General features: G+C 47.2%; 1 protein-coding gene across 1 annotated transcript in view; it reads left to right on the forward strand.

Annotated features, from left to right (window-relative positions):
* The window catches only part of ZFYVE27 (zinc finger FYVE-type containing 27), a 101,329-nt gene that overhangs the window by 78,226 nt on the left and 1,028 nt on the right, over window positions 1-22,075 (forward strand). The window lies entirely within an intron of this gene.

The raw sequence follows: 22,075 nt of genomic DNA on the forward strand, positions 1-22,075 counted from the left end.
CCGCGTCCCCTGCATGGGCAGGCTGACTCTCAACCACTGCGCCACCAGGGAAGCCCTATATATATTTTTAATGTTTTTAGCTGTGTTGGGTCTTCGTTGCGGTACGCAAGTTTTTCATTTTGCGGTGGCATCTCTTGTTGCGGAGCACGGGCTCCAGGCGCGCAGGCTTCAGTAGTTGCAGCGCATGGGCTCTAGAGCGCAGGCTCAGTAGTTGTGGCGCACGAGCTTAGTTGCTTCGCGGCATGTGGGATCTTCCCGGACCAGGGCTCAAACCCGTGTCGCCTGCATTGGTAGGCGGATTCTTAACCGTTAATTCTTAACTGCGCCACCAGGGAAGTCCAAAGTCCACAAATCTTTAAATGTACTATGTAGGTTATGTGTTTTTCTGTATGTATACACCTGTGTAAGTACCATCCAGAGCAAGATACAGAACATTTCCATCACTTCAGAAGGCTTCCTCATCCCCTCGCCATCAGTACCCCACCCTGCCTTACTCCCCACCTGCTGCTTCATCAATGCAGCTTGTCCTCACATCACTTAGTAACTCTTCTTGAACTTCCTATGAAGGGCACCGTATACCCTGTATCTCACATACTTCTTGCAATACCTTCTCTTCTATTTTCCTTTTTCTGATCAGTTTTAGGCAGCCCGTCAGCCCCTCTTCCTGATGGGCAGAGCTCCTCCCTTCTGGCACGTCACTCCTGACATTCTGATTTCATCTGCTGAGATGGGCAGAGCCCTCAGACATGCCTCCCCTGTCAGGGGGTGTCCAGGACATGTGGATACTTCCAGGGACCTGCAGGCTGGGCTTTTTCTCCCTCTTGCTTCTCCCAGGGGCAGCTGTGAGGCTTTGTCCGCTCTTGCCATTGCTCTCAGAGGAGCTGGGCCTGGGCTGGGGGCTGGAACCCCTGGGCAAAGATTTCTGAGGAGTGGCCTGAAGTGAAGACAGGCTGGGGACAAGCTGGGTCCAGGTTCTTGCAGGAGGCGTGAGAGGCTGGGGGGCTTTAGCGGGGGAGTGGATAAAACTGGAGACCCAAGAGAGGTCTGCACCACAGGGGATGCTCATGGAACATCCAGGGGTGCTGGATGTGAGTGAATTACCAGGTGTGAGTGAATTAGACATCAGCCCAGGCTTCCTCTGCCAGGGAGCCGGGAAGGGGCTCTCAGACAGGCCCCACCCCTGCTGGCCAGCACGGCTGACCTTAGGTGTGATGGGGCAGGAAGTCCCTTTTGACCTGCCTGTCCCATCTTGCCTTCACTTATTTGCTCCTGTAACAGCATTTGCTGGGAACCCCCTAGGTATGCTGGGCAGTGAGCTAGCACCGAGGGCACAGGGGTGAACACAAGGTCTCTCAACCCAAGGAGCTCACTGTCTAGACCAGGCTGCAAACGGCTGGCCCACTTCCATCCAGATTTGACCCTCAGACGTGCTTGCTTCGGCCCCCATAGTTTAAAAATTGGAAAACCGTCCATAAAAATCGGATTTCTGGCTTCTTTCAACAAATCAGAAGATCTGGCAACCATGGTTTGCATACCTACAGCTGGTGGGCTGGGAAGTGGCTGCTCCCCTCTGCACCCTCCCAGATGGGCATGCTCGCGCCAGTGTGCTGAAGTCCCCACCACTCCCTACGGTACTGTGCCTTTTTGTCCTCTTCTCTCACCACTTCCCTGCCTGGCTCCTGTAGACATCTAATTTCAACAGGAGGAGTTAGTGCAGGCTTCACAGAGGAGGGCAATGCGTCTTGATCTCCTGGGAGCGCGTGTCCCCCTCCAAGTCTTCTCTGTATCCTACTCCTCAGGGTGAGTGATTTCATCAGATCCTTTCCCGGGAGAGGATTTACAGTGTGTGCTGGGGGGCAGGGAGATGAGTGGGAGATCAGATGCTGAGCTGACGGCACAAAGACCCATGGAAGTGGTGCTTAAAGTGTGGACACCTGGATCAGAATCACCTAAGGGTGCAGGTTCAAAACATGGACCTACTGCAGCAGAAGCTGGAGGGAAGTTTCCAGGTAATTGTTGAGGTCGCTCAAATTTGAGAACCAAAAGGAAGAGGAGGCTGGGGCTTATAGGGCAGTGGGACCAGACAAATCATGTTTTCCAGGGCACAGCTGGGGACCCCACTCCACCTTCCAGCCACCTGATGGAGTTGTAGTCTGAACACCTCTACCCCTTCTCGGCACAGCTGAGGCCCTCACCAGGCTAAGGGCATGAGAAGTGTCTTCCCCAGCCTTCCTGCCCCACCCCTGCACCTGGAAGAAAGGTCATGCTGGCTTTTGCCAAGCCTCGTCATTTCCCTGAATCTTTGAACTGTCAGCTGGGCAGGGGGCCTACTCTAGGGAGAGGGACAGTGGCTGGCTGGCAGGTAAGGGCCACCTTGTCTCTCCTTCACCTTCTCGGCCAGGTGGCCTGACAGTTGCTGGGCTCTGGCCAGGGGACTGGAACCATGGCCCTGGGCAGGGAAGGAGGAGGATTTGGCGATTTGTTCAAAGAGAGATGCTTTCCTGAGTTGGGGAGGCAGGACGGGGCCCTTGGATTCCTTTTCCTTTGGAGCCTTCAACTGGGGGGTGAGGAGGTGTAGGCTGGGATGGCCGGGGTGGGGCTAGGCTGCAGGAAGTGAGTAAGGAGGCCTCGTTCTCTGGATCTTGCAAGTGGAGGGTGGTGCCTCCCTAAGGGTGTGGTGTCTAGGGGACGAAATGCGAGAGGTGGTCACCCCACCCTTGCAGGGACCTAAGAGTGAGAGCCTCCTTAAATGTTGTCTCACTCACCCTCCCCTAGTCCCTGTCCTGCACTCCTGGTCACTGCACCTCAGGGAGCCCCTGAGATGTGCTCGGATCGCAGGCAAAGGATGGGAGAGCAGGACATCGAGAGCATTCTTGTCTCTCGGACAAGACCATGCATTCTCAACCCTGGCTGTACGTTGGAAACCCCTGCGAGCTTTACAACATCCTGATGTCTGGTCCCCATCCTCAGAGATTCTGATTTAATTGATTTGGGGTGCAGCCTGCTCTTGGGGTTTTTAGAAGCTCCCCAGGGGATTCTAGTGTGCAGTGAAGCGTGAGAACCTCTGATCTAGACCGTGCAGGGTGGGTGCTGTTCACTGGTTTTCCTTTCATGGGTTTTCATTGTGAGCAACAGACCACCAGTCTCGACACAGACTTCTAAGGGTAGTACAGGAACACTTAGAACAAAGCAGACGGGATAAGAGGAGAGTGGAAAGAAAGCCCAGTTCCCAGTCTGTGCCAGACACATCGTGTTTTTATTTAACAACCAGCCCTGGGAGGTGGATATTCTCAGGCTCAGTTTACAGGTGAGGAACCTGAGTCTTGGCCATGTTAACCACTCGTCTGGGTCCCACCGCTGTGGGATGGCAGTGCCTCGAATGAAATGGATATGTGACCGGCAACCGGCGGGAATAGAAGTCAGTGCTGCTGCTTTCAGACTCGTTTCTTTTTTTTTTTTTTTTTTTTTTGCAGTACGCGGGCCTCTCACTGTTTTGGCCTTTCCTGTTGCGGAGCACAGCCTCCAGACGCGCAGGCTCAGCGGCCATGGCTCACGGGCCTAGCAGCTCTGCGGCATGTGGGATCTTCCCAGACCGGGGCACGAACCCGTATCCCCTGCATCGGCAGGCGGACTCTCAACCACTGTGCCACCAGGGAAGCCCCCAGACTCGTTTCTTAAACAAAGCATTTCTGGGGTCAGCTGGGGGCGTGGGGAGGAGGCTTGGCAAAGAACTGAGCCCCCAGCTCCTCTCTGCCGCAGGACAGAGGGTGGGGAGGAGTGAAGGCTCTTCTGGCTTCTTCTCTCCCATCAGAGTCTGGGCAGAGTCTTGTCTAAGCTAGGTGCCCCAAGTGATTTTAAGGAAAGTTTCTTCTCTCTCAGTCCCTCACCTTTAAGCTAAATAGGTCCCTGGACCTAAAGTAAGTCAAGTAGTGTGATAAAAAGAGGGGACCCCCGCTTCTTGCCTCAAAATCAACACACACACACACACACACATATACACATGCATGCATTCACACATGCATGCAGGCACATACCAGAGTTGCTGTAATTCCACCAGTTAGGTTATTGGATTCAACCAGAAAATACTTACGGAAGGGTAGTGGGGGAGACAGCTCAATCAGACACATCATATTGTGGGGAACTTCTCCCAGCATCCTTGGCAGACAGACAGTAAACACACAAAAACTGTGCCACAGAGGCTTCTGAAGATGCAGAGCGAGCATTTAAGGTGAGGCTTGAAAGATGCTGAAAGTTGCTATTTAATGGGTAACTTTCTGCAAAATAATCATCACTCTGGCTTCTAAAGCTGATGACAATGCTGTGAGCAGCTTTTTTGCAGTGGTGGCAAAGTCTGCTGTCTTCTGCCGTTAACTCTTTCTGCTTTCTCAGGGTGGTTCCTGCAGAAGCAGTGAAGCAAGGAGGAGAACACCAGGCCTGGTGTCTAGAGATCTGGCTGGAGTCCCACCTGGCCACTTAGTGGCTACCTTGCCTTGGGCAAGGGGCTTAGCCCTGAGTCCTGGTGTCCTCATAAATATACTGAGGAGTTTGCTTCCATCTAAGATGGAGTAACAGGGATTGGATTTACCCTTCCACCTGAAACAAAAAAACAAACAGACCAAATACATGAAACAATGGTTTTCAAGACGCTCGACATCAGGCCGCAAAGTTCAGTGACCCCAGAGAGCTCAGTGATTCTCTGTTTACTTCCTTGTGAGAGTTGCTATGTCATGGCACAGGGGAGGGGAAGGAGGCCAGGAGGGCAGAGATGGAAATATACTGTTGTAAGGTTCTTATGCTCCATGTGCAGTGGTATGATATCACTTGAAGTTAGACTGTGATAAGGTCAAGATGTATCTTATAAACGATAAAGCAACCACTCAGATAGTAGAAGGTTAGAGTTAGTCAGCTAGTGAAGGAGATAAAACAGAATCATCAAAAATATCCAATCCAAAAGAAGGTGGAAAAAGGGAATAAAAAATAGAAAACAAAGCAAGATGGCAGACTGAAGCCTAACCATAGCCATAATCACATTAAATGTAGACATTATCATATATTTTGGAAATTCACCTCTTATCAGATATATGGTTTACAAATATTTTCTCCCACCCCATGGGTTGCATTTTCACTTTGCTGATTGTTTCCAAGAAACACACTTTAAATATAAAGACATAAATATGTGCAATGGAAAAGGATGGGGAAAGATATACCATGCTGACACTAGTGAAAAGAAAGCTGGAATGGCTATGTTAATATCAGACAAAGTAGACTTCAGAGCAAAGAATATTACCTGGGTGATCTGTATTTGTATATCTATATCTAAGCTACATCTATAATATAGGAAACGGTGATCCTTGCCTCATTGGATTTTGGTAAGAACCAAGTGGGGTAATATCTGGGAAAATGCCTTGTACACTGTAAAACATGATACGGGTGTAACTGGACCTTAATTATTAGAAATTGGACTACCTGAATCCTTATAAAGAGCCCAGCAGCTGTGCTGGAACTATTTGGTTCTCAAGGGAATAAAGGAAATACCACACAGCAGCTCCGAGGTGGGCAGTGCAGGGCAGGCAGGAGTAGCTGGGGCCCAGAAACATCAGTGCAGTGGTGCCTGGAGGGCTTCCCTGGTGGCGCAGTGGTTAAGAATCCACCTGCCAATGCAGGGGACACGGGTTCGAGCTCTGGTCTGGGAAGATCCCACATGCCGCGGAGCGGCTGGGCCCATGAGCCACGGCCGCAGCATGTGGGATCCTCCCGGACCAGGGCACGAACCCGTGTCCCCTGCATCGGCAGGCGGACTCTCAACCACTGCGCCACCAGGGAAGCCCGGTCTTTTTTTTTTTTTAATCGAGGAGAAATTCATAACACGATCAACCAATTCAAAGCACACAGTTCAGTGGCATTTAGTGCATTTAGTGTTGTGCAGCTGCCACTTTTCTGTTTCACAACTTTTTCATCACCCTGAAAGCACCCCTGTACCTTCAGTAATCACTTCCCATCCCCTTCGTCTCCACATCCCCTGGCAACCACAAATCTGCTCTCCCTCTCTGTGGATTTGCCTGTCCTAGTTATTTCATACAAAAAGAATCATACAATATGTGACCTTTTTATGTCTGGCTCCTTTCACTTAACATAATGTTTTAACATTACAACATAAAGTCGTCGAGTGAATCAGTACTTAATCCCTTTTATGGCTGAATAATATTCCATTGTACTGGTAGACCAGTTTGTCTGTTAATGACGTTTGGGTTGTTTCCACATTTTGGCTGTTGGGGATTGTACTGTTATGAACATTCGTGAACAAGTATTTGCTTGAATACCTGTTCTAAATTATTTTGTGCACATACCTAGGAGTGGAATTGCTGGGTCACATGGTAACTCTATGTTTAACTTTTGAGAAACTGCCAGACTGTTTTCCACAGCAGTTGCACCTCCCTTTGGTGTTAAGATTATGTTATTCTAAGTGCAGAGATGATACAACACTATAGAACATTTGGAAATTATTTATTGAGCAATTTTAAAAAGTTTTCAAGGAGTTAAAATTATAAAAAAATTTTAATAAAAATATGTGATTATTATAACAATTCAAATAAAGAAATTTCTAGAAGAAAAAAGTTTTTTAATCTGTTCCCCACCCCCTATCCTACTCCTGTGCCTGTGGCTGACCAGTGTTAACCCTTTGGTTTGTATCCTTCCAAAAGTTTTCAAGGCATTTATGTAGTTTTTGAATTTTCTTTTTTACATAAACATGTACTACTCTCTGTATTATCTTGCTTTGAAATCTTTCTGTTCATTTCTTGTAAATTTTAATTGTTCCAGTGACTGTCTTGGAGCCAGGCTGAGGGTCCCTGGGACCCTCAGATCTGAGGTCTGACCTTGCCCTGTTTAAAAAAAGTCCGGCCCTCAGGTGTGCACAAGGCTGTGTCCTTGGGTGGCTGGATAATGAATGTATTATAAATTTCCTTTTGTTATCTGCATTTACAATTTTTTTTTTCCAAAAGGAATGTGAATTGCTTTATAATAGAAAAATAAAGTAGGGAAGAAGGATTGAGGGCCTGAAGGCCCTGGGCACAGCTTGTATCTTAATTTAGCACTTATTTCATTCCTCTCTCTTGCATAATAAGTTGTTTAAGTGTTTGCCTCCCTCGAGGGTGGACAGCGCTTATTCATCTGTTGCCATCCCTACTCCCTCGGAGTGTGCCAGACACACAAGTGGCCCCTCCAGGACTGTGGCCGAGGCTGCAGAGAAGAGGGTGGGTTCCAAAGACCCCCTGTGCCCTCAGCTCAGCCTCATAAAAGGACGTGCATCTGCTCGGGGGTCAGGCCCTGGCTGGTCACGCTCCCTGCGTGGGCGCCTGGGTCGGCCTCGTGGGGAGCTGGGTGTAAGGGAGGGGCAATTATTTATGGTGCCCCGGCCAGGGTACCCATGGCAGGCAGCACCCCGCTGAGGAAGTAATTAGAGTGCTGCCAGGAGCAGGAAGCAAGGAGGGTGTTGGAGGCTCCGGCTCCCTTTCCAGAGTTAAAAATAGCTGGTCTGTTGGCGGAGGTGGAGAGCCTTACACACAGGAATGGAGGTGGGAGAGCCAGTGCCTGGGGGGCACGGGGGTGGGAGCAGTCTTCTTGGGTTTGTCTGTCTGTCAGTCTGGTTTGGGAAGGTGCAGGGGGGCTCACTGGCTGGAAAGGGGCATGTGATCTGTGCAGGGAGGGTGTCTGGCCAAGGCCCTTCTTCCCCTGCCTGGGGTTCCTCCATCTGTCCCCACAAGACTAGCCTGCCAGGGCTCATGTTCCTGCTCGAGGCTCAGACCACTAATGGGGGCATCACGACAGCCCCACAGACCCCTGCTGGTCCCAGCTTCCTGCCTCGACGTTCCTGTGAGGCGCTATTAAGGGTCGGCGTGGGATTCCAGAGCCCAGGTTCGTTTATAGCATTTCTGAGGGAACGGTCTCTGCCGGTGCTGGGCAGCTGTGTGCCTGACTCATCCCAGAACACTTTATAAATAACCTGGTGGGGAGGAGGGATGTGGGCTGTCCGCCCCTGTGCCCCCAGCACTCTGTGAGCAGGTGGCAGGACTGAGGGCCCCAGGGCTTCCTAGATGTCAGGGTAGAGCAGCCCCACTCTGGTCGGGAGCCAGGGCCAAAGATGCTGGGGGAAGGGATTGTCAACTTCTGGAGATCGGCCCTGCAGCAGTTATGAGGCCCCAAGGAGTCTTCTGCTCAGCTATGATGTGGTTAGCACCCCTGCCTTCTGTGAGGTGCACTGGGGAATTTCTGGATGGACAAATTGAGCCAGTATGGGCTAAACTCGCTGGGTGACCCAGGACAGGTCACTCCCCCTCTCTGAGTCTGGTAAAATGAGAGGGTTGAGCTAGGCGAGTGCTAAGGTCCTGTCCAGCAGTTCCAGCTTTGATTCTGTGTCTGGCACATTGTAGGTGTGGATGAGTGGCTAGACATTCCTGCATCACAAGATGAGTGTGAGGGGGACTGGGGGGCAAGAGGAGGTACAGTAACCCACACCTGGAGCTCCGTGTGCTGGACAAGGAGAATCTCTCGCTAGTCAGGGCAGGTGGACACTGGGAGCCTTCAACCCAAGGACAGCCACCTGGGTTGGGGGGAAGCAGGGTCTGAAGGGTGTGCTCAGATAGAGCCTGATTATTGTCCCTGAGGGAGAAGAGACATTTGACTTGTGTCACCACAGAAGGCCAGCTAGGACCTGGAAGGCTCATGTCAGCTCGGCGCATCCTGTGCTCTTACTGTAAGAACCTTTCTAACTTGTGAGGTAGTGTGCTCCCTGTCCCTGAATGAATGCTCTAATGTAAGGGTGTGGAGGGACGGATTCCCCACGGAGTGAAGGGCTGTAGTTCAGTAGTTCCCAGTGTGGCAGGGAATCTGGATCCCTGAAGGAGTTTGTTAATAATACAGATCCCCAGTCCCCCCTCCCACCGTCGCCCCTACTGAATGGGACTCCCAGGGGTGGCGGCTAGGAGTCTCTGAGCTATGTCGTCCCCATGTGGGCCCTACAGTTCTGTGATGCTATGGTGCTGACCTCAGAAGGTTGGGGCTAAATATATCCCAGCCCCCTTACCCTAAATGTATCGTGCCGTGTAGGTTTTGAGCACTTTGCAACTACTGACACAGTGACAGTAGAGGAAGGTCAAGCAGCAACCTCAGGAGACCGTGAATGTGGTCTTAATCGATGGACTCGGCCCCCTTGGAGGCCATTGAAGAAACAAATGTCAGGCATCATGCTTTTGGGGATTAAAGTGCCAAAAAGGTTTTGGGATCTATTGAGGGAAACAGAACAGAGGGCCTTCAACAAGACACTTTGCTCTGTCAGCTAGTCCAGTGCAAACCCAGCCCCTGACAAGGGGGAGCCTGGTGCATTAGGAAGAACGTGGCTACAGGCAAGTCCACAGCCCTGATCAGACTCCTTACACCCCGTCACTTGCTGTGTGACTTGGAGCTTGTCCCTTATCCTCTCTGGGTCTCTCATTTGTAAAGTGAGGGGGTTGGACTTTCAAGTCCTCCCTGATCTGATGTGTTGTAATACCTCAAAAGACCAGGAGCTGGGTATTTGTCTAGTTTCTGGCATCAAACGTTGTTCTGACCTGTTTTGTTGCTGTGGAGTCTCTCCTCCTTCTTACTTCCCAAAGGATTCCTGCCCCCCCCTTTTTAATTTCCCAGGGTCTGCTGGAAGTGTGACTGGCTCGGCCGATCAGGCAGGAAGGCCTTGCAGGAACAGAGTCAGGACAGTTGGTGGGCAGGGAAGGGGTGAACATGTAGGTGTGCTCAGGCCGTGGGGACAGACTTGGGGGCCATGCCTGGTAGGGGCTCTGAGATGAGGGACCAGGGCTGGGGAAGCCATAGGCTGCACCTCAGAGCTCGACCTACGGCCAGAAGGGGGATTCCCAGCTAATTACTGTTAAAGTCCCGAAGAGTATGAGGCCCCCCAAGAGCACAGTGGCCAAGTATGAATGTGCAGGACGCTTCTGAAGACAGACCCGGATTAGGGATGGGGTGGCAAGGAGGCATTCGTTCATCTCCAGAGGGCACGCCTAGGGCCAGGCATTGCATTGCACTGTTTCCAGCTCTCACACAACCCATACAAGAAGATACTGTTTGCCACAGTTTGCAGATGACAATAGCAAGGCCCAGATTAAATGATGTGCTCACGGATACACAGCTGGTGAGAGGCAGAGCAGGATTTGAACTCGGGTCCTGCTGATTCTAAAGCACACATTGTGCGCCTCCTCTTCTGAGGGAGCGTCATTCTCCTAAAGCGTGATGCACCCATCAGCCCAAGATTCTGCCAGTATCTACCCAAGGTCAGGGTACGAGCATGTAAGCTAACATGCATGAAGGAAATGTGATTTAGAATAAAACTTCCCTAGATAAATTCGAAATATCCTAGGATAACCCAATACAATGTCTGCAGGGTTTGAAACTGAGGCCTGCTTCGTTGCAGGACTGATTGCTGGGGAAATGGAGGCGAAGGCGCGCTGGTCCCTGGCCTTGAGCTCACATGGTGCCTGGGAGGCCAGCTGCAGGATTTTTGCAACACCTGGTATTTCTGGGGAGGAGGGCATGACCTCTGTGCTGGAGGCAATCAGGGAGGTGGGGCTGCAGCTGTCTCTCAGAGCATGAGGTGGAATTTGCGTGGCTGTTAGGAGTGGGAAAAGAGAGTTCCGGTAGCGCAGTGGTTAAGAATCTGCCTGCCAATGCAGGGGACATGGGTTCGAGCCCTGGTCCGGGAAGATCCCATATACATGCTGTGGAGCAACTAAGCCTGTGCGCCACAACTACTGAGCCTGCACTCTAGAGCCTGAGAGCCACAACTACTGAGCCTGCGTGCCACAACTACTGAAGCCCATGCTCCTAGAGCCCATGCTCTGCAGCAAGAGAAGCCACCGCAATGAGAAGCCCGCGCACCACAACAAAGAATAGCCCCTGCTCGCCGCAACTAGAGAAAGCCTGTGCTCAGCAACAAAGACCCAACACAGCCAAAAATAAATACATTTATAAAAAAAAAAAGAGAGAGTTCTAGGCAGCTGGAAGAGCATAGGCAAGAGGCTCAGAGGCCTGGAAGGGTGTGTGGAGTTGGAGAAACTGGGAGCAGCTCTATGGGGCTGGAGACGGGGGTAGGTAAGAAGTGGGGCTCTGAGAGACAGGGCTGGACAGGTGAGCGGGGCCAGACTGGGGAGGGCATGTGTCTGTGTGACTTTCTGACTTTGGCTGAGCCCGTCTCCTCAGATGTAAAATGGGAAAATTAAGGCCTTCTCTTGGTACAGGGTTGTTGTGAGATTTTAACTAGATAATGAAAATAAAATGGGTGGTACTGGGCCTGACACAGGTTCAGTAACTGGTGTTACTCTTGTGGTGGTGGTTGTTGATGACGATGATGGTAATAATAATAACTGGGCTTCCTAGTTCCCCTTTGGTCTATTCTTTTTTTTTTTTTTTTAAATTTAGTTATTTATTTATTTTTGGGTGTGTTGGGTCTTCGTTTCTGTGCAAGGGCTTTTTCTAGTTGCGGCGAGCGGGAGCCACACTTCATCGCGGTGCGCGGGCTCTCACTGTCGCGGCCTCTCTTGTTGCGGAGCGCAGGCTCCAGACGCGCAGGCTCAGTAGTTGTGGCTCACGGGCCTAGTTGCTCTGTGGCATGTGGGATCTTCCCAGACCAGGGCTCGAACCCGTGTCCCCTGCATTGGCAGGCAGATTCTCAACCACTGCGCCACCAGGGAAGCCCCCCTTTGGTCTATTCTTAACACAGCAGCAAGAGTAATGCTGTTAAAACTTGGCAGATCATGTTCCTCCTCTACTCACAAGACTCAGGGACTCCCCCAAAGCCACAGCCCTTGTACTAGTCTTCCAGCCCCTACATGACCTGACCTTCCCCTAACCTGTCTCCACACATGTCCGTCACTCTGCTTGAGCCAAACTGGCCTCTTTGCTATGCCTTGAATGTATCAAGTTACTCCTGCCCCAGGGCCTTTGCACTTGCTGCTTCTTTTTACTGGAATGCTTCTCCTCAGGTTTCCACAGGGCTCACTCCCTAGCCTCCTTTATGTCTTTACTCAAGTGTCACCTCCTCAGTGAGGTCTTTGGCTAAGCTGTCTGAAATCACAGACTGTCTCCCCTCACCCACGCCAGCACTCCTCATCTCCCTTCCCTCCTTTATATCCCTTCTCTGTATTTATCACCTTCTAACATACTATGTATTTTTATTGTTTATTGTTTGTCACCCATTAGAATATACGCCTTATGAGGGCAGGGCTTTTTGTCTGTTTTGTGCCCTGCTGTATCCCAGCATCTAGCTCACAACTGGTGCCCGTTAATACATGTCATTTTTATATTATCATCTCTGGAGCATGGAGGGTGGGGTGGGGTAACCTTCCCCTGCGGGGTATGGCCAGCCCATGACTGGGGCCTCCGAGCTTGCCTTGCTTCTTTGGAAAGACATTTCCTCCAGTCCTTCCTGTCTCTTCAACAGGAGCCCAGAACCTGCAGGCTTCTAGCTGACAGCCTCATCCCTCTCTGCAGGCTTCCCCACTTATTTCAAAACACAGCCCCCTCCATTTGCTCTGGGGCTTCCTCTCTTCCAGGAAACTCAGTGAGCATGGGGGCGGGTGGATGGCTCATTTCAGAGGAATTTCCCTGGTTCCGCAAGCAGCCCAGTGCCTGGGAGTCCAGGAGCCTTCATGGCCTGATTTAGATCCTGGGAGCAGGGCTCCAGCTGCAGTCCTCACATCCAGCTGGAACCCCATTCTGAGGCGTTTGCAAAACCTCCTGCCCTTGTGCATCCCCACTCCTTCTATATTACTGGGCTGAGTCCAAGCCTGGGAGGAAGGTACCATGGTCACTTGGTCACTCCACTGGGCCAGGCTTCTGTCTGGCTGTGGATCTCAGTGCAGAACTGGGGTCACAGAGGCAGAGGGGGCCACCTCCCCCGGTCCTTCCAGCTTTCTCTTTCTGCCCGACCACAGGGCCCCTGATGAGGTAACCCTGAGGGAATCCCTGCTCATTGTGTTGGGGGTATTCTTCTGACAGTGACTTCAGTTTCACAGAAACCTCTTCCAGATTCCAATTTCCCTTGGCTTTGTGTGTAAAATGACTCTAATGAGGGAGAGAAATCTAGACATACATGAGTAGCTGTAAGACAGGAGAATTTACATATCTCAGGTGTCAGGCCTAGGAGAGCCCTTAGGGTCATGAGGCCCTCCCTCCTCTTTTAAATGACGAAGAGCCCGAGGTCCCTAGAAGGACTGTGAGCTGTCAAGTGTCACACAGCTGGAGGACACTGAGCTGGGACTCAAAGCTGGGCTTCCTGACTGCTCATCCAGTGCTCTTTCCACCAGCCAGGACACTGGGACTGGAATCCAGTCTCTGACCACAGAGCCTGTGCAAGCAGCCATCACTCCACACTGGCACCAGATAGCTTCTTCCCCTCTAACGCCTGAGCCCAGCCTCTATAATGAGGCCATCACGCTTGTAGAGGCTCCTGGGCTTGGCTTAAGATAGGCTTATGCTGTTAGGGTGGCAGCCCGCTCCTTTCATTAGAAAAATGCTGCCCAACTGCAGAGCTTTCACTGGGAGGAAAGGGTTCCTGCCACTGAGCCTAAAATCCCCAGGGATTCCTTTGATTCCGTTTCACATAATCACACTCTCTCATGTCACCGGCAGTGCCTCCCTTGTAGGCCTTCACCCCCTTAAGGTCTTGCATGTAATGAACCTATTCCACTTAGCTTGGCAAAGCCCAGAATGTGGGTCTTTTCATGTTATAATTAATCCATTTCCCCTGTTCCTGCATTGTTTCAGATATTTCATCTCTGAATATCCTCCAATTTCAGAGTATCTTTCTGGAACAGTGGATGCCAAGAGCCCAATGCCAAGAACCTAATTCCACAATCGGGAAAGATCTCGTTAGAAACAGACAGAGGAAGGGGCGTCCCCACTGGGCAAGAGTTGGACCCAGGCTGCCAGTAACAGGACCATCTGGAAGGTCTTCCCTCCTCCCTTCCTGGACACCCAGGGCTGCCCAGATACCAGTCTGAAGGCAGAGGGGGCTTCCCAAATGCCCTCCTGGGCACAGAGGATGGATGGAGCCCTCTCTGAGCAGGGACATAAGTTTGAATCCGTCTCCATGTCTCCTCTCTCAGCCTCCTCTCACCACCCTGGTCCAGCTTTTTATTCATTCATCAGACATTTATTAAGCACCTGCTACATGCCAGGCCTAGGGCTAGGCACTGGGGATACTATGGTAAACAAGAGGCATGTCATCCCTACCCTCAAGAAGCTTATGTTCTAGTGCATTGGAGTGACAATAAATAAGCAAAGCGACAGATAGATGTGAACAGGTGAAGTGCAAGGAGGCCAAGTGCAGAGTCCAGGGAAGGAGAGTAAGAGGGGCCACCTGGAGTGGATGGTCCAGGAGGGCCTCTGAGCGGGAGCACTGAAGCTGAGACCTGAAGGTGGGAAGGACCCTGCAAAGGAAAGATGTGGGAAGGTGGGTTTCTGGAAGAAAGGACAGGATGTGCAAAGTTCCATGCAGGAAAGACCCAGCGAAGGGGAGAGATGGACGGATGGCCAGCGTGGCATAAGCTGAGGTTGGAGGGGTGAGGCAGCCGAGAACTGGAGGGCTTTATGCATTATTGCAAGTACCTGCCTTTCCCACGGACTCACTGTGTGACCTGAGCATGTAGCTTAACTTAGTTAAGCCTATGCCTTCTCTTTGGTGGGATGGAACTAGTAACTCTCCCTGTACAAACTTCTAGGAGGCTTTGATGAAATCCATGGAAAACACCAGTGCCTGGTAGTGGCACTGGTGCTCCATATGGGGAGCAATTCTTATTCTTATTTTCACCCCTAGTTCCTCAAGGAAAAACATCTCAACCCCTTGGCTCTTTTCCCATCCTACCTCTGTCCTCAATCCCTTCTCCTCTCAAATGTGGGACTCTCCCCATTCCAGCAGACACTCAAACAGGACTGATCAGACTTCAGCCTTAACAAGCCCACTTGTCTGAGCTCCGCATGTTCTAAATGCTGATGGGAGGGGAGGGGCTTCTGCCCTCATTGTGGGCTGGCTCCCATTCCTTCATCTGCCCTTGATTCTCTGTTCTTTCTGATCTTTAAATTGTTTTAATTAATTAGTCAGCAGGCACAACAAGAATATTTCTGGAATAAGAGTACAGCGAACACCTGTGTACTCACCACTCAATTTAAGGATAAGAACGCTGCCTTCCCATATGCAGTCTCCCTTCCCTGCCCTGTAGCTAAACCACCTTCTGGAATTTTGTGTATATCTTTTTTTTTCCTTTTCTTAATGGTTTGCTGCTTATGTTTATAGACCTAAGTAATGTTGTTTTAGTTTTTCCATGTTTTGGAACTTTATATACATGGAACGACACTGTAGATATATATTTTTTTTAATTGGGGTAGAGTTGTTTTACAATGTTGTGTTAGTTTCTACTGTACAGTGGAGTTCCCTGTGCTATACAGCAGGTTCTTATTAGTTATCTATTTTATACATATTAGTGTATACATGTCAATCCCAATCTCCCAATTCATCACACCACCACCACCACCACCACTTTCCCCCCTTGGTGTCCATATGTTTGTTCTCTACATCAGTGTCTCTATTTCTGCCCTGCAAACTGGTCCATCTGTACCATTTTTCTAGTTTCCACATATATGCATTAATATACAATATTTGTTTTTCTCTTTCTGACTTACTTCACTCTGTATGCCAGTCTCTAGATTCATCCACATCTCTACAAATGACCCAATTTCATTCCTTTCTATGGCTGAGTAATATTCCATTATATATATGTACCACATCTTATTTATCCATTTGTCTGTCGATGAGCATTTAGGCTGCTTCCATGACCTGGCTATTGTAAATAGTGCTGCAATGAACTTTGGGGTCCATGTGTCTTCTTGAATTATGGTTTTCTCTGGGTATATGTCCACTAGTGGGATTGCTGGGTCATATGGTAATTCAATTTTTAGTTTTTTAAGGAACCTCCATACTGTTCTCCATAGTGGCTGTATCAATTTACATTCCCACCAACAGAGCAAGAGGGTTCCCTTTCCCCCACACGCTCTCCAGCATTTGTTGTTTGTAGATTTTCTGATGATGCCCATTCTAACTGGTGTGAGGTGATACCTCATTGTAGTTTTGATTTGCATTTCTCTAATAATTAGTGATGTTGAGCATTCTTTCATGTGTTTGTTGGCAGTCTGTATGTCTCCTTTGGAGAAAGGTCTATTTAGGTCTTCTGCCCATTTTTGGATTGGGTTGTTTATTTTTTTAATATTGAGCTGCATGAGCTGTTTATATATTTTGGAGATTAATCCTTTGTCCATTGATTCATTTGTAAATATTTTCTCCCTTTCTGAGGGTTGTCTTTTCATCTTGTTTGTAGTCTCCTTTGCTGTGCAAAAGCTTTTAAGTTTCAGTAGGTCCCATTTGTTTAATTTTGTTTTTATTTCCATTACTCTAGGAGGTGAATCAAAAAAGATCTTGCTGTGATTTATGTCAAAGAGTGTTCTTCCTATGTTTTCCTCTAAGAGTTTTATAGTGTCCGGTCTTACATTTAGGTCTTTAATCCATTTTGAGTTTATTTTTGTTTACGGTGTTAGGGAGTGTTCTAATTTCATTCTTTTACATGTAGCTGTCCAGTTTTCCCAGCACCACTTATTGAAGAGACTGTCTTTTCTCCATTGTATATCCTTGCCTCCTTTGTCATAGATTAGTTGACTATAGGTGCGTGGGTTTGTCTCTGGGTTTTCTATCTTGTTCCATTGATCTATGTTTCTGTTTTTGTGCCAGTACCATATTTTCTTGATTACTGTAGCTTTGTAGTATGATCTGAAGCCAGGGAGTCTGATTCCTCCAGCTCTGTTTTTTCCCTCAAGACTGTTTTGGCTATTCACGGTCTTTTGTGTCTCCATATAAATTTTAAGATTTTTTGTTCTAGTTCTGTAAAAAATGCCATTGGTAATTTGATAGGGATAGCATTGAATCTGTAGATTGCTTTTTGTAGTGTAGTCATTTCACAATATTGATTCTTCCAATCCAAGAACATGGTATATCTCTCCATCTGTTGGTATCATCTTTAATTTCTTTCATCCGTGTCTTATAGCTTTCTGAGTACAGGTCTTTTACCTCCTTAGGTAGGTTTATTCCTAGGTATTTTATTCTTTTTGTTGCAATGGTAAATGGGAGTGTTTCCTTAATTCCTCTTTCAGACTTTTCATCATTAGTGTATAGGAATGCAAGAGATTTCTGTGCATTAATTTTGTATCCTGCAACGTTACCAAATTCATTAATTAGCTCTAGTAGTTTTCTGGTGGCATCTTTAGGATTCTCTATGTATAGTATCATGTCATCTGCAAACAGTGACAGTTTTACTTCTTCTTTTCCAATTTGTATTCCTTTTCTTTCTTTTTCTTCTCTGATTGCCGTGACTAGGACTTCCAAAACTATGTTGAATAATAGTGGTGAGAGTGGACATCCTTGTCTTTTTCCTGATCTTAGAGGAAATGCTTTCAGTTTTTCACCATTGAGAATGATGTTTGCTGTGGGTTTGTCATATATGGCCTTTATTATGTTGAGGTAGCTTCCCTCTATGCCCATTTTCTGGAGAGTTTTTTTTTTATCATAAATGGGTGTTGAATTTTGTCAAAAGCTTTTTCTGCATCTATTGAGATGATCATATGGTTTTTCTTCTTCAATTTGTTAATATGGTGTATCACATTGACTGATTTGCGTATATTGAAGAATCCTTGCAATCCTGGGATAAATCCCACTTGATCCTGGTGTTTGATCCTTTTAATGTGTTGTTGCATTCTGTTTGCTAGTATTTTTGCATCTATATTCATCAGTGATATTGGTCTGTAATTTTCTTTTTTTGTAGTATCTTTGTCTGGTTTTGGTATCAGGGTGATGGTGGCCTCATAGAATGAGTTTGAGAGTGTTCCTTCCTCTGCAATTTTTGGAAGAGTTTGAGAAGGATGGGCATTAGCTCTTCTCTAAATATTTGATAGAATTCACCTGTGAAGCCATCTGGTCCTGGGCTTTTGTTTGTTGGAAGATTTTTAATCACAGTTTCAATTTCATTACTTGTGATTGGTCTGTTCATATTTTCTATTTCTTCCTGGTTCAGTCTTGGAAGGTTATACCTTTCTAAAAATTTGTCCCTAGAGGGACATGTCCCTCTAGGTGGTCACAAAGCACTGAGCTGATCTCCCTGTGCTATGCAGCTGCTACCCACTAGCTATTTATTTTACATTTGTTAGTGTATATATGCCAATGCTACTCTCTCACTTCGTCCCAGCTTACCCTTCCCCCTCTCCGTGTCCTCAGGTCCATTCTCTACATCTGCATCTTTATTCCTGTCCTGCCCCTAGTTCATGAGAACCATTTTTTTTTAAGATTCCATATATATGTGTTAGCATACAGTATTTGTTTTTCTCTTTCTGACTTACTTCACTCTGTATGACAGACTCTAAGTCCATCCACCTCATTACAAATAACTCAGTTTCGTTCCTTTTTATGGCTGAGTAATATTCCATTGTATATATGTGCCACATCTTCTTTATCCATTCATCTGTTGATGGACATTTAAGTTGCTTCCATGTCCTGGCTATTGTAAATAGAGCTGCAATGAACATTGTGGTACATGTCTCTTTTTGAATTATGGTTTTCTCAGGGTATATATATATATGCCCAGTAGTGGGATTGCTGGGTCATATGGTAATACTATTTTTAATTTTTTAAGGAACTTCCATACTGTTCTCCGTAGTGGCTGTATCAATTTACATCAGGATCAGTTCTTAAACATTTTTTTCTAGCTATAGTCACTTCCTAGATAATTTCATCTAGACCCATGGTTTTAAATACCATTCACATACTGATGACTCCTGAAGTTATATTTCCAGCCCTCTACCTCTCCCCTGAACCCCAACTTCCTACTCTACTAAGGTGTATAACGTGCATATCAAACTTCCAACTTAAATCAACTAAGCACATGCAAACTCTGTATTCCCCATTCCTACTCAGCCCTTAGTCTTCCTCCCTCAGTAAATAGCAGCTCCTTTCTTCCAGTGGCTGAGACTTCAAAACTCGGAATCGTCTTTAACTCTCTTTCATGCTGCAACCTCAATCTATCTACAGGTCCTTTCAGCATTACCTCCAAGTTGTATCTAGAATCTGGCCACTTCTCACCCCACTGCTCCTACCCTAATCTAAGCCACCACCGTATCTTGCCTGGACAACTCTAACAGCCTCCTAACTGGCTTCACTGCTTCTATCCTTGCCCCCCTGCCAACCCTAGCGTCCATAGTAATCTTCTAAAAACTGCAATTAGATAATACCACGCCTCTACTCTAAATCTTGTAAGGCTTGCCATCTCACTTTCTGAGTGCAATCCAAAATCCTTATGAGGGCCTACACGTCATCTAAAACCTGGCTCCTGCCACCTTTCTGATTTCAGCTCCCATCTCTCTTCCCCTGGCCCACTCCAGTCTAGCTAAACTGGTCTCCCTGCTATTCTTTGAACACACCAAGCCTGCTCCTTTCTTGGAGGCCTTGTACTCTGTCCTCTAAGCTTCGTCACTCTTCCCTCAGATACCTGCATGTTCAATTCTCTCACTTCCTTCAGGCCTCTGCCCCAATTTCACCTTAACAAAAAAACTTGCCCTGACTATTTTTTTCTGAAATACTCCCTCCCCCCGTCTCTCTCTCTCATTACCACGCTTTACTTTACTTCTTAGTGATGATTACAACTTGACATATTTTATACTATTAGCTAATCTGTTATTGATTGTTACCCCACTAATATAGGTTCAATAAGAACAAAGTCTTTGTGCATTTAGTCGTTGCTGTATCCCAAGCTCCTAGAAAAGTGCCTGATACATAGTAGGTGTTTAACAAATATACATAGAACGAATGGATTGGTTGAATGCACACATCCAGATGTCTTGGCTTCAAGTGAAGAGAGTGGTTTCCAGATGGTTGTCTAATTAATATAATCAAAACCACGTGTGAGGAACCGGGAGCGGTGTACATGGAGATCATCAGATGTGCATTTATTTATCACCAGAGGCCACCATAGGGTCCACAGATATTTTCAGGTTGCTCCTTGGTGCCAAATCATTTGCCGAACTCTAAGGTGAAATGAAAATCTGCCTTTAGCTTCTTTGGCATGTCATTATCCTTGGGGACTCAGTGTGTTCATCTGTGAAATGGGCAGTTGGAGATGTGGGTATATTCTGCCAATTTATAGTCTACAGTGCGCTGGAGGGAGGTGGTTCAGCTGGGAGGATGAACCACACATGCTCTGGAGCTTGACTGCCTGTGCCTGAATCCTGCCTCTGTTCCTCACAGGCCACACGACCTTAGGTAACTCACTCAGTTTCCTCATTTGTAAAGTGGGAATAATAAAAGGATAATAATAGCATTTAGTTCAAAGAGTAATTGTGAGTCTTATATAAGATAATACATGTAGAGCATGTAGAATATGGTCTGGCACACAGGTGCTCAATAAATGTTAGCTATTAAAAATGAGATGTTCTGGGGGAAGTTCTGAGGGGTCATTGCTATTAATGTGTTTTAAGGGCAATAAGCTATCCTAGAATATCAGATGATATGGAATCTTTAAAAGTGTGATAATAGGTTTTGCTAAGATGTATGTGGGTCATTGGCTTGGAGGAAAAGGGAACATACATTCCTGGCTCTCTACTCTGCATTGTGTGTAGCTCTGGCTATGAAACCCTAAAAGATGGACCAAACTATCTTTGGGTTGTGATCAAGCATGAGAAATTTCTACCCTGAGGAAAAATATTTGAAGGTTGCAAAATGAATGCTGGATTTGGTAGCCCATGATGATGATAGTGAAAAAGACACTTGAGGGAAGCTGTGAAAAATTTGGTATGACCAAGTATATCTATATCAAGAAAATGAAGAGCATTGAGCAAAAGTCACGTGGAAGGAAAACCTGAGGAATACCACTATACATGAATGTAAATACTGCTTATAAGAAATCTGAGGAATCTTATAAAAGCCAGCTCTGTGGAGATTCCCCCAAGAGCAGGTTGGAGAAATAATGAGCATATTAAGCCTATCAGAGACCAGGGTGGCTGTATTTTGTGCTGGAAAACAATATTTCCATAAGACCAGCAAGTTGATGTCTCTGAGTGAGAAAACTTGGAAGACTGTAGGTAAGCCAGGACCAGGATATTAAGCATGACATTGGGAGCTTTCCTGTCAACAGTTTTGATCATGTGAAACAAAATGGTGGCATCAAAATAGAAACTCCTCTCCCTTTAAAGCTATAGATAAAATTTGAAAATACATATCTATAGGTTTATAGATAAAATATGGAGTTTTCTGCTTCTGTGGACCATACATATGAGAGGATGTGCAACACTAAAGAAAAGTCTTTCAACATGCTGTGGCTAGTATGAGTATCATCTTTGTGGCTATCTTCGGTAACACTGATAATTTCCAGTAAATCTTGTGTTTGCAATAATGAAAAAAATGTGATAATAGTATTGTGATTAGGTAGGAGAATGCCCTTATTCTTAGGAGATACATGGTGAAGTACTTAAGAATAAACCCTCACAATGTCTGTCACTTACTTTCTAATAATCTAGCCAAATATATCTCTATGTTTCTGTGTCTATCTATCTATCAAGCAAATGTGACAAAATGTTAACAACTGTTGAAGCTAGGTGGATAGTATAGTTTATTGTACTATTCTTTCAATGTTTCTGTATGTTTGAAATTTTCAAAATAAAAGGTTGAGGAAAAGAAAGAACCCTAGAAATAGTCTAGTGAAGTCCAACACTCATTTTACAGGAAGAAGGTCAGGTGTGAAGTATTTACCTAAGGTCATGCTGCCTGAGGCAGGACCCAGGTCTGCTGGCTGCCCATGGCTCCCTGTGTGTGGGTTGCTGCTGTTGACCCTTAGGCAGCTGTGAGCTGCAGAGGAACATACCCAGCTTCCCCTCAGACACCAAGGGGTGTATGGGTGTGTGAAAGGGCACCTGTGTTGGTATTTCCTTGTTTATTAAGCAT

This window comes from Orcinus orca, chromosome 14 (assembly GCF_937001465.1).
Source record: "Orcinus orca chromosome 14, mOrcOrc1.1, whole genome shotgun sequence".
In the NCBI taxonomy this organism is placed as follows: domain Eukaryota; kingdom Metazoa; phylum Chordata; class Mammalia; order Artiodactyla; family Delphinidae; genus Orcinus; species Orcinus orca.